This window comes from Equus przewalskii, chromosome 2 (genome assembly GCF_037783145.1).
Source record: "Equus przewalskii isolate Varuska chromosome 2, EquPr2, whole genome shotgun sequence".
NCBI lineage: Eukaryota > Metazoa > Chordata > Mammalia > Perissodactyla > Equidae > Equus > Equus przewalskii.
This window is the reverse complement of record NC_091832.1, coordinates 97,436,427-97,454,298: the sequence shown is the minus strand read 5'-3', so window position 1 is coordinate 97,454,298 and position 17,872 is coordinate 97,436,427. Positions and strand designations below refer to the sequence as shown.

Genomic DNA, 17,872 nt, shown 5'->3' with positions numbered 1-17,872 from the left:
GTTGTAATCAGATTCTAGTTTTCACAAGTCAGAACATCCCTGAAAGTCTGTCAGCACAGAACGGTTCTTAGAGTCTGTGGTTCTTAGATTCTCAGACTGAGTGATTCTTGAGTGATACCTGTCGTGATGCAAAAAGTGCATTACCAAGCGCAGGATAGCACTTACTGACAATAGTCTCAGATAAAATCTTCCTCAGTAATAGGAAAAAATCATTGCTCTGTGTTTGACCTGAGATTGGACCTATTTTTCAGGGTGGTTCTGAGCAGGATTCCTTCATGAAAATGGGCACATCAACCAGTTTCAGGCCATCTTGCCTAATAAGTGGAGTCATCTTTTAAGAATGCCACCTTGGGGTCAGGATGGGTTTGCGAATTACTTGCAAGTCATCATCTTTGTCATCAAAGTCTTTGTGGATGCTCTATCACCAATCTCGCAGGGACATTATTAAACACTGTAGGAGACCAACTATACTGCTCTTACACCTAATTCCACACTGCATATGACTCTGAGGACTCAAATTTTAAAGATACTTCCAATATCCTCCCTACTAATCATAATAGGTAAGTACCCCTACTATCAACATTTCTAACCATCTAATATTGATTTTAAATTATGCTCAATGGTTATAAAGATATTTTTATGCCTATGACAATAGCAACAGCGACATTGGACCCAGATTTACTAAACAGCAATATCTCATACAGTGTCCAAAGCATAACACCAGTGAGTTCACTACTGGCTCTCAGAAAAGTTCAGCTCTGTTCATTCCCACTTTAGTTAGGAGTAGGTACTTCTCCTTGTACACTTTAATGCCTAAGACTCTTCCGAACTCCCTGCCCCTAGAAGATGTTAACCTGTATCTAGAGCTGCTGAATGGCAGTTTTTCCACGGATGATAATTTGGAAGGAGGTAAAGATGTTCACACATTCAAACACAGTTCATCTTCGGAAGCTTTTTCATTCTGCTACTTGGCCCCTATATTGAAGACTCCGTCTGCGCCTTCCTCTCTTCAGGTCCCTACTTAGTCCTCTCCTCTTCGTTTTCCTTTCCTTCTCCTCCTTCTCCCAGGATAATTCTTATCTATCTAATTAAAAATTGTGATAATTCCTTATTTCTAAGAACGGTAATTGTTTCTCTTTCATAGTAGCTTCCATTTATTCTATATATGTAAGGGACTCAAAGTCAATATATTGAGGAAGAGAGAGTATTCAAATAAAAATATCTGAGTCTTTGATAACTTCCTTAAGCCACCGAACCAACCGAGGGGCCACTAACAAGGCTTCTATTGTGTAATCATTAAAAGTCCTCATTACTTGCAAGTGAAAGTGAAATTAACTGAACTGTACACTAAATGTCTCTTTATCTGACTTACAAGATAAAAGCCAGATTGTATATGGCACCTTTTGATACCATCCTGAAAAAAGATCTCTACCTGAGATTTTCCTGTCATATTTGCTAGTTATTGCAACTTTAGCCTATGGACAATAACAGAAAGGGTATAAGAAATACTTATTTCATGCCTAATCTTTGAGTTTTTCTATGGGGACTTAGAATTGTGTTACAATTCAGAGAGGCTTAGGTTTAAGTTATTCCCAGTTGTTGACAGAATGGATGAAAAAGGCTGAGTGCATGCTAGAAGTGGGTGATGCTTTCCTTTGGGGAAGAGCAATGGGAAAATAACTGACCACTGAACAGCTACTATCTCTTGAAAGAGCAGTTGATTGTGTTTGTGTTTGTGGTGGGGAGTTTGGGGTTGTAGTGGTCTCAATTTTAATTCAGAAAGCAGTATTCAAGTGAATTCTGCACAACAGAAAAATACCAAATTTGAAGAAAATCTAGGACACTCATTCGTATAACTTAAATTTCACCATAAGCTAGGGAATTAGATAGTACCAAACTAAATGCTGGAGCATCAGGGACAAATCCGAAGAGATTCTTTCTTAGTGATGAACTACCATTGGGATGAAGGCGATTCATGAATGTTTGAGGGGAAGAGTCCAGTACAAAATAATGTAATCAAACAAAAGAGGAACAAAGGGGAAAAATTTAGAATGAGATCAAGCTTTATGTGCTGGGCCATATTGGTGCAGATGAGAAAGTCAGTAGATAATATTGTGACTAATGCCTTATAGGGGTATCCAGACCCATTCCGGAATTTTTACTTTTTTTAAGGAAGATAAGCTTCGAGCTAACATCTGTTGCCAATCTTCCTCTTCTTTTGCTTGAGGAAGATCAGTCCTGAGCTAACATCTGCATCAATCTTCCTCTAATTTGTATGTGGGTCTACACCACAGCATGACTTGATGAGTGGTGTAGGTCTGTGCCTGGGATCTGAACCCATGAACCTGGCTGCCAAAGAGGAGCATATGGAACTTTAACCACTCAGCCATGGGGCTGGCCACTCCATTCCTGAAACTCTTGATTCTAGATGGAATTGACCTTATGCAATCCAAAAACCCAGCAGCAAAGTCTGAACCAGTGACTGCTGAAAGAGACTTACCCACAAACTGCAGTGGATAGAAAAAGAATCTGAGTAGCCTCTTTCAGAATGGGCTTAGAGCATTCTGTGTATAACTGTATGTAAGTCTATAACTAGATCCTTCTATATGTGACAGGGAAGATAGATGCAGCAAGCATCAAGAAATTTTCTAACTCAAATTCACAAGTTTTCTTATATTATTTTTTCTCAAAGCATTCCTTCATAAGGAAATAAATTCTTTCATAATATGATCACTATCTCTGTCAGGTAATTCAGTATTCTGTTATTAAAGCATGCATTTACAAACAGTTCAAAATACACAATTAAACATTTTAAACTTAGAAAACTAAGATTAGTTGTGAAAGAAAAAACTGAACTTAAAAGGAAGAAATATAAATTATAATCTAAGTGAATCCATAAATAGAGCAGAATGTATTTACACTGTATATCTATTGTTGAGGAAAAAATATACTTGTGTGATTTTTCTTCCCATTCAAATAGACTTCCATTTGAAATCTCAAAATTCTTTTGTGTTCTTATGCTGAATGGTAAGTGCTTTGTATGACAGAATTCTTTTATTCAAAAAGTATGGTATTATTTGATATTTCTGAAATATCCCTTATGCTTTTAGGCAGATACCAGACATACTAAAACACTTGAGTTTTAAAATAACTGGTATTATAAGGAATAGGCACAAATTGAGTATCTAAAATGCTTCATCGTTATTTTTGCTGTGAACAGAATCAGCTTTATAAACTCAGAGCCTGTTTCTTTTGGGCAATTATCATGAATACACATGAATTGTGTTCATTTTCCATTTATGCTGCAAATAGTCAATACCAGAACTGCAGAATAACAGCTTAATCAACATACTTTAATGGTCTTCATTCTCTTATGTCTAGATTTTCCTAAGCCAAAATTATTTATATAGTTTATATCAAAATTAAAGGTGCAATAATGGGAAACTTTTTTTGATGTTTTCTTTCATTGTAAGTAAAAACTAAATATTGGAATCCTCTAACTTACAAAGAGGGTCACATTTCAAACAGCCGTTTTAAAGTCGGGTGGGAGGAAATAAGAAAGCATTTTCTTACAAAAATAGCAGTTAAGCATCATAGCTGATTTGAAGGGAATAAAGAAAGTGAAATTTCTAGCATACCAGGATTTATGACCAGAAATGTACACTCTCTCGGTAGAACAAGGTTTTCCCTCTCTGTCACCCCACTTTTTTTTCATTCATCAGTATATTCCTGCTTCTTCCTATCTTCAAGGTGGTTGAGCAAGGTTGGAAGGTGAATTGATAGTCTGTCTGCCTCTAGTAGATTCAGAACGTAGATTCTATCAATGGATTATGTTGAATTCCAAGCTCCAAGGAGTCCAGCCATTAATAGGTACAATTAGCTCTCATAGAGCTCAAATTCCATTCAATTGAGACAGATAATAAATACAAATACGATAAATTGGCAGATCATGACAGAAATAGATCAAGGAGATGTGGCATAGACATACTAAGTGAACTCTTTAAATTGAGTGGTGAGGAAAGACCTTTCTCAGGGGATGACATTTAACCTTGAGCCGGGAGGATAAGAAAGACTTCACTAAGTGGGATGAAATAAGTATATCTGTGGAACTTAAAGGCTGGTAGCTTAAACCTAGTGACAAGTGCTGAAATGATATAATATCAGGAAGAAGCACATTCTGTATACATTTGCAAGCCAGGATATGGGGTTTGGATTTTATTCTAAGTACCCTGGGATACAAGTGAAGGTTTTAAAGTAAGTAAAATGGTTAACCTTTGAGAAGATCACACTTGCTAGAGTTAGCCCAATAATGAAGGCCTGTTCGCTTTTCTGTTATTTTCTTTGCGTTTCCTCCCTTTTATCCTCCATTCTTTCTTTTCTGTGTTTCTTTTTCCTTTATATTTATAAACAGGGCAGACTTTAGAATTAAATTTGATAATGTGACTTATGAACAAGCTGTATAACTGAATTTCTCAAATTTAAAATATTCCCTAATGCATGTAGTCATCCATTAATTTAACAAATATATATTGAGTATGTTATCTAAGTGAAGACTAATCTAGATACCAGGAATAGAGCAATGAATATGAGAAACAAAGATTCCTGTCTTCAAGGGGGGGAAACAGACAATAAAAATAAAAAATAACTAAAACACATAGTGAATAAGATAGTGATAAATGTGAGGAGAAAAATAAAGCAAAGAAGATAGATGTGGAATGTTGGGGGATGGTAGGAAGGCTTCGATTTCATACAGGGTTGTCAAAAAAGGCCCATTGAGAAGACGATGTTTCAGTAAGGACTGAAGGATGAGGAAGTGTACCTTGTATAAACCTGGGTCAGGAGACATTCAGGCAAACAAAAATGAAAATACACACACTGTGAGCTAGAAATGTTATTGCTGTGTTTAAGAAGAGCAAGAAGTCTGCCTACATAATCCCAACACCAAATCATGAAGAGCCAAGAAAAGCACTGCAAGAATTTTAGTTTTGCATTGAGAAAATGGGAGACTTAGAAAGTTTTGATCAGAATAGTAATAGGATCTGTCCTAATTACTAACAAGATCACCATGGCTGCTTTTTGAAAATAAATTTAAGAGAAGGGCAAAAGCAAAAGTAAAGAGATCAGTTATGAGATATTAAATAACAAAAGCAAGAGATAAAGGTTGCTCGGAAAAAGTGGTAGCTTAGAAGAGAGAGGTAGCAGATTCTAAATATATTTTGGAGGAAGTTCCTATAGAATTTGTAGAGGAATTGGATGTTGGATGGGAGTAAAAGAAAAGAATCGATGAGGATTCCAGTTTTGAGCCTAAGCAATAGAATGGAAAGAATTGTCTTTAATGAAGAGGAGGAATGTGAGAGAAGCAGTTTTATTTATTCAGAGTAAGGAGTGGAGGTAGACTAAGGACTTTGGTTTTGAACATGTTACGTTTGGAAAGCCTATTAAATACCCAAGAGGAGATGACGTTTAAGCAATTAGATGAATGACCAAAAAAGAAGTCTTTGTATAAGTAGTATTTGGAGTCATGATAGAAGTGGAGGTTATTATGAAAGTAAGTGTAAAGTAAAAAGATGCAGGAATACATCTTTGGGACACTCTAAAATATCAAGGTCTGGCGATAAACAGGAAATTTTGCAAAAGGGAGAGAAAATGAGATTGATCCAAAGTAAAGAATAAGAATGTTGTACATTAGAACAGAAGTCAGAAGGACATGACCACAGTGTTGTTTGCTATAATAGGTCAAGATTGATTCACACTAATAATTGAAATCTGGATTTTGTGAGCTTGACAAGGACATTTTAAGGGAATGTTAGAATGAAATAAATGCTTGGAGATGCTTCAGCAGAAAATCAGAAGAGAGCAAGTGGAGACATCGACTATAGACATCTCTTTTGAGGTATTTTGCACTATCTAAAAGAAAGAAGGAGAATCTGTGAAAGATAATAGAGTTTAAGAGAGAGCTTTTTTAATTTCAGTTTTTAGTGGAAAATAGAAAAATTTTTATGATCATGGGAAAAATCTATGAGATAAAGAATCGTAGAGAATGCAGGAACAGAAAAAGAGAAAGCTAAAATAATGTCCATGGTCTGGTAAGCAAGGGTGGCAGCTGCTGTACACAGGAGCAGAAAATTCTTCCATAGTAACAGAATAGGCTAAATATATGAAACCAGATGCAAGCGCGAGGGGCAGTTATGGTGGAGGGAAGTTATGAGAATTCTCTTTTGATTTGATCCATTTTTTTCTCAGTGAAATATACAGCAAAGCCATTCACCTGAGAGTGAGGGTGGGGAAGAGAAGTGCAAAAAGAGTAGAGGTATACAATTATTATCTAAGAGTGTGGGAGGGTAATAGAAGTAGGGAAATAGAGACAGGGAAATAGAGAAGGACTCAGGAACAACTTAAATTTAGTGATCACCGATTCTAAAATGTTCTTTTCTCTAGCCATTTTCAGTTCTCTAAGTGAAGCTTTGATGCTTTCATGTTCTATGTTCTTTATTTCTCCACTACCCAAGAAGATGTGACCATATTTTTTTTGTTGCACCTGTACTTTCTCTTATTTTATACAACACATATTTAATATTTTGGTTTAACAACACTTGTTTCTTAACCTTCAAACATGTCCTGCACCCCATCAATGGCTTGCTGAAAACACACTGTTGCATCATGCCTTTAGTCATAAAGAGTGATTATAATTTGGCTCACTACATTTACAGAAAGATAAAGCACACCTGAAAAATGCCCTCATAAGACCAACTAAATGATCAATAAAGTAAATTAGTATTTTAAGACTAATGACTTCTTCACCGCAAGACAATGGCTAAAAGAACATAGGTTCAAAATGTATAGAGAAATGGTGAGTTGTGTACTTAGTGAATATTAATAATATATATTTTCAAATATTATACAATGGTTATTACATTGTCTACCATATAGTCAGAAATCACTATTAGCGAATATTATTACTAATAGTGTCATTACTATTATTATTGATAATATATTCATCCCCAGATCTGCTTATTTACTTAGGATTTCTACAGTTATACCAAGTTGCTCTGTGTGTTATCATTGCCAACTCCTCCATTTCCTCATGGAAAGTTTATTACACTAATTATCTACTTTTTCCTCCTCTTTCAGCTTGTTGATTTTGGACCTGCAACTACAATATAGCCTCTTAATTGTTATTACCATCTCTCCTTTCAACTTCTTCAATTCGGCTAACACTGATTGACCAGAGATCTATTGCTAAACTGTGAATCTAAACAAAATTTACTTACTGAATGTACTTGGATGGCTGCCTGTAACCTCCAAAATGTCCTCTAGTGTTGTGTGTGTCTTTTGCTATCATCTCTCAGAATAACCTCACTTGCATCTCATACCCAGGAATGCCAAGCTGCATAAAATAATCAGAAAACGCTGTATTTTTCCTGTTTCTGTGCCAAACTAATTCTAAAGCATCCCTTCAGGATTAGATCAAGTATTACCTCTGTAAGTCAATCTTCCTTAATCACAGGCAGTTAATACTCTTTTAAAATCATAAAATCACTCATGTTTACCTTTATTTAGCACTTAGGTGATTCTGAGCTCTTTGAGAGAAGAAATCATGTGGTGTATATTTCTAATTCTCTGTATTAAAACAATACTGGTGGTACTACAGAAATATAAGAAACAATTGTGAAATAAGTAAATTAATGAATTAGTGGGCAATGTAATGTTCTTTTGATTATTAAAATAAGCAAACACAGAAGCGATGAAAAGAAAGACTACTCTCAAAAAGTAATACAAACTAATATTATAAAAATACCTAAAGAAGATGTAAAATTATAAATAATATGTCTTTTGGAGAACAATTTAATTTTATTAATTAGGAAACTTTCTGTTTAAGAAGCAGAAACAATAGAGCAGCACATTTTTGCAGACATGCTAATTAGGATATTACAGACAATTAGCAAGTTGAAAAAGTAGCTGACATAGCTAATAACATTAGTGGCATCTAATTCAACATGTGAATAAGGTAAATAGTCCCAAAAGTATAAATATGATGGATCATGAAACAGCCTGATTAGGCTCAGCAAATACTCTAAACTTGACCTACCACAGAACTTCCAGAGCTAGTCAATAGATTCTTAATTATCAGTTTAAATACTTCTAAAATTATGCAGAGTTAATTGTTATTTTAATAAGTATTTTCAGACTAACAGATCATTGCATCCATTTTGGATTTTATTTTAAGGAAATAACGCCTTTGAGAATAACAACGTAGAGATTTTATAAATGGATAAATATAAATGTTATTCAGATGCACGATTACAAATAGGTTCTTACAACATTTTTCTTAGGTGTTAGGGTAATTTTAAAGAAAAGATAGATAGGATTCCACTACTACCCTTTAATGTATTTTTCAGAATCAGCTACGTGTCCAGTGATATTTTTCCGACAATTTTAGCGCCGCCTCGTCTCCTACTTCTTTGCCCAAACCTACTTTTAGAAAGTCCTCCAAATAAAGCCTAAGAAGAAAATATTTTTTTTTCTTTTCCATGATGTTACCAAAATGCTTGTGATTTAATCAGCTATGGTTAAAATCATAAGTGATGCATTCTTTGATAAACAACTAATTTTAAAGGCTTTATGTCATTCCAGAAATATTGTACTGGATCTCAGGTGCAAGCTCTGTCTCCTGTCCTTATATTTCGATGAGCAACTTCCGTTCAACTCCTGAAGAAGAAATAGGTTTTACCAAATATGATTCATCTTCCTTTTTTCCTCTCTCATTCTCACTGAGACTGAAAGTATGATTTATCTGATTTTAAATATTTTTACATTTCTGTTGCTTTATAATTTCTTATTTTTATTCATAGAAATATCTATTTTAAGTGCATTGAGAAAATAGAGAAGTAAAATTATTGTTAACTAGCTATTGCTAATAACTTCATATTATAATTCTTTCCTTATTTTATAAAAATTTTATGCATAGGTCCTGTATTAGTTTCCTAGAGCTGCTGTAACAAAGTAGCGCAAACTGAGTGGCTAGAAAAACAATAGAAATTTATTTTCTCATAGTTTGGGAGGTTAGGAATCCCAAAAGGTGTCAACAGGGCTATGCTCTCTCTGAAAATGGTAGAGGAGAGTCCTTCCTTGCTTCCATCTAGCTTCTAATGGTTCTCAATCCCTGGCTTGCGGTTACAGCACATCCATCTCTGCTTCCATTGTAACATGACCTTCTCCCTTGGTGTTTGTGTCTCTTCACTTGCCATTTTCTCCTTATAAGGACACCAGTCAGATCGGAGTAAGGCCCATGCTATCCTAGTACGACCTCATCATAACTAATTATATCTGAATGGTCTTATTTCCAAATAAGTTTACATTGTGAAGTCCTAGAGGTTAGGACTTGAACATGTCTATTTGGAGAACACAGTTGAACCCGTAATAGGAACCATGCAGTTGCTTTGTGGTTATTACGCCTTTTTTATTGTGGTCAGCTATTTGATGAAGAATTGTGTGAATAGAATGTTTTTCAGGGGGGTTGGCCCAGTGGAGCAGTGGTTAAGTATGCACGTTCCGCTTTGGCAGCCTGGGCATTGCCGGTTAGGATCCAGGTCCGGACATGGCACCACTTGGCACGCCATGCTGTGGTAGGCAGCCCGCATATAATGTAGCGGAAGATGGGTATGGATGATAGCTCAGGGCCAGTCTTCCTCAGTAAAAAAAAAAAAAAAAAAAAAGAGGAGGATTGGCAACAGTTAGCTCAGGGCTAATCTTCTCCCCAAAAAAACAAACAAACAAACCAACAACAAAAGAATGTTTTTGGGGTAGGAGTAAACAGGATTACAAATTTCAATTCAGATTCTTTGTTTTAGGTTTAGCTTATGATTTTAATCTTGAGCACACGTTAGACAAAATGACATGTTGTTTGTGCCATGGAAGGGCCCATGATCCCTTCATTTTCAACAACTTTCAAAATGATATTATGCCTAACAAAAAGCTCATTCAGTGATCTGTGTTTTATTTTGAACTTCTTCCTGCTTCACCTCACTTCTCTTCTAACAGTTTACCTTAGGTAGGAGGTTAAGTGGTGAATAATAAAATAGAAGCTTAATCCCCGGCCACTTCAACCCATTCATTTGGAAAGGCTTTTCAGTATTATAAAAACGTACATTTAGAAAAATCTCTGCTCTTGGGTTTTGAAGAACCAGATGCCAATTTTCATCACTTTTACGTTATTCTACATTTTCTAATATTTGGCAATTATGCTTCAAAGTTTGTTGGTGATGATCATGTCACTGAAGATGGAGATGATTTTCTCTCTTTATTCTTTGGAGGTTTTTTTTTTTGAGAGAGAGTGTACTTAAGTATGATCATCTTTACTTCACTCTTTGTATTGAGGAGTTCTTTACAAATATGATTTATTAAAACTGTTTTTCTGAAATGTATCTTCTATGAAAACAATATTGAAAAATAATACTATTCATGATTTATGTAGTTATAGTAAGACAGAATACATAGTGGTGTATTTTAGTGTTGTTAATGACAAATAGACATTATTTAGAAGTCACATTCAATTAATCCAAATGCTATTAATGGTAGCATGGAATTAATAGTAAAGAAATGTGAGTCATATAATGTTTTTCAAAATATAAAAATATACTGGGTGCATATTACTGAAGCATGAGTATATTATAATCCATCATAAAAGCAATGAACATAATGAGCATATTTGCCTAAAAGAGCAATGTATCTAAGTATTACACTGCTTCTTAAATGTTATGATAATCCTTTTTACTATAAATATAATGACATGTATTCACAGAAGATATACAATAGTCCATCTTGACATTGCTTAAAACAGCAAGAAATTTTAACCAAATTAAATGTCTATAAATAGGAGATTTTAATACATCAATATAATCAAAAACTATGCAACAATAAAGTTTGTATTTTATAAGAACATTTAACGAGTTGGGGATTTTGTAATTATACAGTAAGTATAAAAAGCAATTGAAAAACATTATATAGGATATTCTCTAAATTTAATATTTATAAACCTCAATAAATGTTCTATTAACATATTGCATTCAACAAAAAGTATAGCTAAATATATAATATGGGTGTTTTCTCTGTTCAGTTTTTTTAGTAGACTTTATTTTTTTGAGCAGTTTTAAGTTCACAGCAAAATTGCATGGAAGATAGAGATTTTTCATATACCCATTGGTCCCGGGCATGCGCAGCCCTCCTCGTTATCAACATCATCCACCAAGTGGCACATTTGTTTCAACTGATGAACCTACATTAACGCACTATTATCACTCAGAGACAATGCTTTCTTTTAAAAGAACAATGTAACAGGAGTACTGTTAGCTATATTTTTATTCAATTTGGGTAATATGTTTGAGTTACATGCTGTATATATTAGATAGTCTAGTTTATGCTCTGATAACCAATTAAATATGACATCTCAATTGCTTAACAAGAGAAAATCTTATTTCTCACTCACTTTGTATATTCCATCCTCGATGACAGGTGCAATTGTTGGAGGTGGCACACTAATCCACATGGCCACTCAGAGATTCAGGGTGTTGTGTAAATTCTCCGACATCTCAAAACATGGTCTGTGGTCACTGTTGCACAGAAGAGAGACCTGCAGGAATCATGTCTGTTGTTAAATTTGATTATATCCCATTTACCAGGTTAATCACATGGAATGCCAGAAAATGTCACCTTTCTCTATGCCCAGGAAGAGAAAAATGTGGCAAATACATAGCATTCTGTCTGTGATGCACAGAATATTTGAAATTCATATTGGTGATGCATTCAAAGGGACAGACAATATTTTAACAGAGTAATAATCTGAGGCATGAGACCCTTTTGTGACTGCTGACCTCATAAGTTTATATATTTTAAAATTACTTAAAAGGATAATCAAATACCAGTTAGTAATATGACCACTACATTTGAAATTATATGAGCAATTGCTTGATTTTTTTTATTGAGATATAATTGACATATAACATTATATTAGTTTCAGGTGTACAATATAATGATGCAATATTTGTATATATTGCAAATGATCACCATAATAAGTCTGATTAACACCATCACCACACATAGTTATAATTTTTTTTTCTTATGATAAGAACTTTTAAGATCTACTCTCTTAGGAACTTTCAAATATACAATAGAGTATTGTTGACTCTAGCCACCATGCCGTACATTACATCCCCATGGGCTTATTTATTTTATAAGTGGAAACTTGTACTTTTTGACCCCCTTCACTCATTTTGCCCACCCCTTACCATCCACATCTGGCAACCACCAATTTGTTCTCTGAATTTATGAGCTTGTGCTTTGATTTTTAGATTCCACATAAATGAGATTATATGACATTTCTTTTTCTCTGGCTGACTTATTAAAACCAGTTGCTTTTAATTGTGTCCTTTTATTTTTAAACAAGTTGCTTCTTGCATGAGCAACATTATTTAGCCCCCTTTGGTTCAGTGGCAACAGGAATTCACCTAAGCTTTGCTAGATGGATTTTAATTTCTCTCTCATGTGCATGTTTTTGCGCTCTCACTTTCTCCCTATCTCTATCTCTTTCTCTGATGTTGCCACATATCTATACATTTAAGACTAAAACGAGACACCAAAATGTTTATAGTGAACTCAAGATAGTGAGATAGTCAAAAAAGATTCTTGACGCTTTTCTGTATTTTACAAATATAACACAACATAACTGTATTATTTTTAATTTGTAAAAAAATTACTAAAGTAAATTTAGATGTGACTGTTTAATTTATATCATATTACAACCATACATCATTTTTAGAAGATCAATAACTTGTCAGCAATGGTGAAAGCAAGAGGTGAAGGTAAGAAAGTATTTCCTGTGTTAATTTAATTAAACAAAGAGGCCCTTAGACTGAGATGACTTTGATGCCCAGGTAGCTACTTAGCAAAGCAAAACCTAAGCCTATGAGTGCTTCAAGGTTACGAAATTGAAACCTCAGGACAACCAATCGCAAACAAGAAAATAGGCTTTGAACTACAGCCAATCAATAAGTTCGTTACCTTGCTTCCGCTTTTCTCTATAAAATCTCTCCCCCAAGTTCCTGTGCTGGAGCTCCTAACCACTTTCTGTTGGCAGTCCCCTATTCGAATTGTATTTTGCTCAAGTAAACTTAAAATTTTTAATATGCCTCAGTTTACTTTTTTAACAGCTGTCTCTTTGAGTGCATCATCAGTGTGAATGTTATATAGCCCAAGCGTGGCAGAGACAATAACCCTACACTCAGCCAGTCCCTCTACCTTCCCCGGCCGTCCACAGGACCGATTTGGCAAACGGGCGAATTTGTAAATGGAGTTCTTTTGATTTTTTCTTTTTCAAATCTGAAGACATGAAGTATTTTAGGAATCAAGAAAATATCCTCAAGATTTGGTTTTGAGATTTGGATGAAAACGTGAATGAGTTGAATTATATAAACTTTTGGCCCACAAATATGTATATACTTGGTGCCATAAAAAGGGCACAACAAAAGAAAACAAAATATCTTCCCTTCTTAAAACAGACATAATGTGGAAATAGATAGGCTATTAATGTGACAGAATTGTCAATGATATCTTTTTCCACTTAAAATTAAGAATATTATTGGAGTCTATTTTATTTTTATTAATTGAATTTCACTGTTAGATGTATTGATTAGCTGAGCAAAGCTATGCACTTTCTCCCTTTATTTGAGAAGCGCAGAAGCAAAAGAAGAAATATAAAGGCATTTAAAATATGAAAATTAGCAAAAAGAACAAAGCTCACCTTCTATTACCTAGTATATTTTGTTGCCAAAGCAGTAAAAAATATTTCTAAACATGACCACGGTGCATTCTATTCTCATATCTCTTACAGTGTTCTAGAGAGCCCTAGAATATCTTTGTGATTCCTTATGAAGATTTTTTATAACATCTTTGAACACATTAAAGCTAGTTACTTTCTAGCAAAATGTTTCTGGTTAGCTTTATGAAGGAAACTAAATTTATGTTGAAGATACGAGTAGGAAAATAATTTTTATTAGATGAAGAATTATAAGTCCTGACACGCTTTTACCAACTTTTGAAACTCACACACACTCACTGTTTTTTTTTAGTAAATTAGTAAGTCCCACTACTATTTGAGCTGTATATACCACAATGATTGTACTCTAGTTCCAGTGAGAAAATTGGCATTAATACATTCAGAAATTTATTTTATTTTTGAACTCTTCTGCTTCTCAAATGTAGCACCTACTGCCTGGGAAATTTCAAATAAATAAAATATAACAAATAGCAATCATATAATATATACCAACTAGCTTTTTGGATTCTAGAACCAAAAATTTTAAGGATAACTCTTCTCCTCGAAAGGAAGATTGTGTTAGGAGTGGTGAGGTGTGCAGAGAAAAAGGAGAGGAGCAGGAAAGGGGTCAGATATCTAAGAGAAAAGTAAAGTAAGTTATTTAATGCCCTGGCACATACACAAATTTGTGTTTTAACACCTTGGGAGAAACTATCTAATTTTAAGACCTATGAGTCTTTTGCTGCTTTTCCTTTCAACTTTAAAGTGTCTGCTAAATATTCTTAAAAATAAAATATTCAATCTTAGCTACATTGTGGCTGTTTAACTCTTAGCAGCATCATTTGTATAGCTGTATATATTTCAAGTCATAATCTCTCAAAGGCGCCTATTTTTATCCATGGCAGAAATTTAGAATGTTGAATTATAAATTTAAAAATTAGCTTAATAAAACCTATTAAGAAAAATTGATTCACATTAGAAATAGTGACACATTAAAGAAAGAACCGTCATCAAAATTACTTGCTGTTTTCTCATCACTTTAGTACTTTTGTTATTTTGAAACTATTTCAATCCTCACTATAAACAGTATGTGCCATTTAATAAAGACTGAAAAAACTTTTTTAAGAACATAAATTTAAAGCCAAGCGACACTTTAGAGACTCTGTAATTATTGTGTATGTGAACATTGAAATCTTCTTGCTATAGCAATAATAACCAAATCATTTACACACACATAGATTTCTCTAAAGAAAAACATGAAAACAGGCTACAAAGAAAAGCCCTTGTCCTAGGAAAAAGAATTGCAATAATCTCCTAGAAGATGACACCCCTCCCATCTCCACCTCAGTATTAGTACCTTTCAGTCGGCAGAATCAGTTAAACCTTGTGCTAAGCCACTGAGCCTAATTGAAAAGAAATACAAGTCATCTAAAGCACAACCAAAAAACGCAGTGGAAACGGTAGTCTGTCATTCTCTTTTCGAATGCCATTTTAAAGAGGTATTAAAGCCAAAATGGGAAGCATGTCATTTCTCTTATGGTGTCAATTTTTTTTTACTCAAAGAAATCCCTCACCACCACATGACAATTTTGGTCTTATACTCAGAAAAACACTCAAAAACCAAGTTTCATATGTCTTTGAAGAATAATTTTCCTATCTAAATTAAGCTCATTTGAAAATGATTTTTAAAATAAGATTTATGCGAAACAAATCCCAGTTCCCAGAATAACCTGCATTTGTGGTTGTCATGCCACAGCTAGAAGAGAAATTACTGATCGGTGAGCTGTTTCAGAATGCCAACGGGAACCTCAGCTCGGATTAAGGAATCTGATGAAGCATAACGTACCATGAAAGGAATAAAAACATTTTATAGGACTCATGGGCATTATTGACAGGTTTCCACTGCTTTTTAGATATGATTTGACTCAGCAGGAGATCTCCTTTGTAAAGAACCCTTTATTTAAACATTATACAATGCCCCATTAAATTCGAAGAAGACCCAAATGTTTTCCCATTAATACAGTTCTGTGTAGGGAATCATTGCTATGAAACATTTTCAAATATTTTTTGACATTTCATTAAACTGGAACTTGAAATAAAGAAACAATGTAGATATGTTTTTAGCCTCGGTAGGGTTTACGCATATTTGAAAATCAGTAAGCATTTTCACAAACCGAGTTTTAGGAAGACCCATTTCTTCAATTAAGAAAAAAATATTACTTATTTTGTTAATTCGATATCACTCTGGCAAAGCTACTATTTCCATAAATAAATACTGTATTAAGAACTCAGTTCTTAAAATAAAATAATTAAATGCTTTATTCCTTTAAAAGTTTATTATATAATCTCGTAATGGCAGCGTGATCAAGTCACATGTTTTCCAAAATTATTTGGTAAGTCTCTTCGTCGGTGAAGAAAGCCACACAAGAAACGAATGGAAGGCTTGATTTCAAGTATGAATTTGAAAGAAGCTATTTTTCCCTTTTTAGTATTAACACGTCACTTCTCTATGTCCGTAGTCCAATATCCTCTCTGCATCAAAGTCACCCAAAAAGATAGTAGACACCAACAAAAGATTTCTTGGACTCCATGCCCAGAGATTCTGATTCTGGTTATTTGGGGTGGAGCTTGTATTGGGACTTTCTGAGAGTATCTCAGGGGATTCTAATGGACACTGAGTGTCAATAACAATTGCTCTTAACAAAGGAAGAAAACCGAGTGAATAGATGAATAAGCACAGGGCACCTGTGTGACAGTGGCAAGTTCTGTAGTCATGCTCTCTACATTCAGAAATTTTCTTTTCAGATGAAGTTAAAATTCTATTCATGGTTCAGGGATAAACTATCTTGATATTAATTTTATTTTAATTTAACTGTCACATAATACAAAAAAAATCAAACAAAATTATAATTTATCATCAAGTATAGATCTGGGGATATTTTTAACTCTTTACTAATATGTGGAGGTAAAAATTTAAAAAGCATTTTCAGTTAATACAAGGAATGACATTTCTACTATAAAGCAACAAAAGGATTGCTCATGTAGGCGGACTTGAAAATTACCTTAATTGCTCTTTTAAGAAAATTTTCTAAACACCTATGTCTCTCAGTTACAGTTCTGATAGACTTCACAGCAGCTACATAAAGTAGTTCACAAGACCCCAAGTCTACAGTAGCGAAGGAATACACATTTGATAATTTACTGTATCTTATATATCTCATATAAAATTTTACTATAAAATTCTCAATACAATGAATTGATTTTTAAAATATTTACACAATATCATTTTTCAAAACCTAGCAAATTAAACAACATAAGACTGTGAGTAACGAATATTTGTGTCTAGGTCTTTGCACTGCAGATTATTTTCTACTCTATATACAGCCAGTCGCTGCAGCTTATACTCTGCCAGATACTGACATTGTTAATCTTCTGCTGTAGCATCATCCTCTTCCACACTTCATCATTCCACTTCATCATTGTCAACTTGAATCTGTTCACCACAGTTATTGTCATCTTATGAAATGCCTTCTTTCTTGAAGTAGAACACGAATGATGAAACTAGATTCTTATTGAAAAAATGCTTCAATTTTTTTTTAAAGATTGGCACCTGAGCTAACAATGGTTGCCAATCTTCTTTTTTTGTTTTCTCCCCAAAGCCCACACTATATCGTTGTATATATTAGTTCTGGATCCTTCTGGTTGTGGCATGTGGGATGTCGCCTCAGTGTGGCCTGACGAGTGATGTGGTGTCTGAGCCCTGGATCTGAACCAGCGAAACCCTGGGCCACCAAGCGGAGTGTGCAAGCTTAACCACTTGGCCTCCGGGCAGGCCCCAAAATATTCAATTCTTAGTCATCAACAATTTTAGCACTGAAAGAAGCATATAGTAGCATTCCAGTCTCAGGAGTTTCTGGAACACAAAAGCAGTTCAAGAGTGTTCTACTTACTGTTTCCATTGCTTAATGACTTGTGTAGTGTCAATCTTTCTTTGCTGTCAATTTACCTGCCCACCTTCTGTCCTCAGGCTGTTTATCATTTCCAGTCCATGCGAAAGGTAAG

At 34.3% G+C, this 17,872-nt stretch overlaps 1 long non-coding RNA gene across 4 annotated transcripts in view; it reads left to right on the top strand.

The window, feature by feature from the left end:
- Positions 1 to 6,692: 6,692 nt before the first annotated feature.
- The window catches only part of LOC139078878 (uncharacterized), a 76,938-nt gene continuing 65,758 nt past the window's right edge, over positions 6,693 to 17,872 (top strand). For 2 of the 4 annotated variants that reach the window (XR_011532049.1, XR_011532048.1), the window contains exon 1: positions 6,693 to 6,850. This is a non-coding gene — a long non-coding RNA (uncharacterized lncRNA). The remainder of the gene's footprint in view (positions 6,851 to 17,872) is intronic. The other 2 variants (XR_011532046.1, XR_011532047.1) reach the window with 2 other exon arrangements.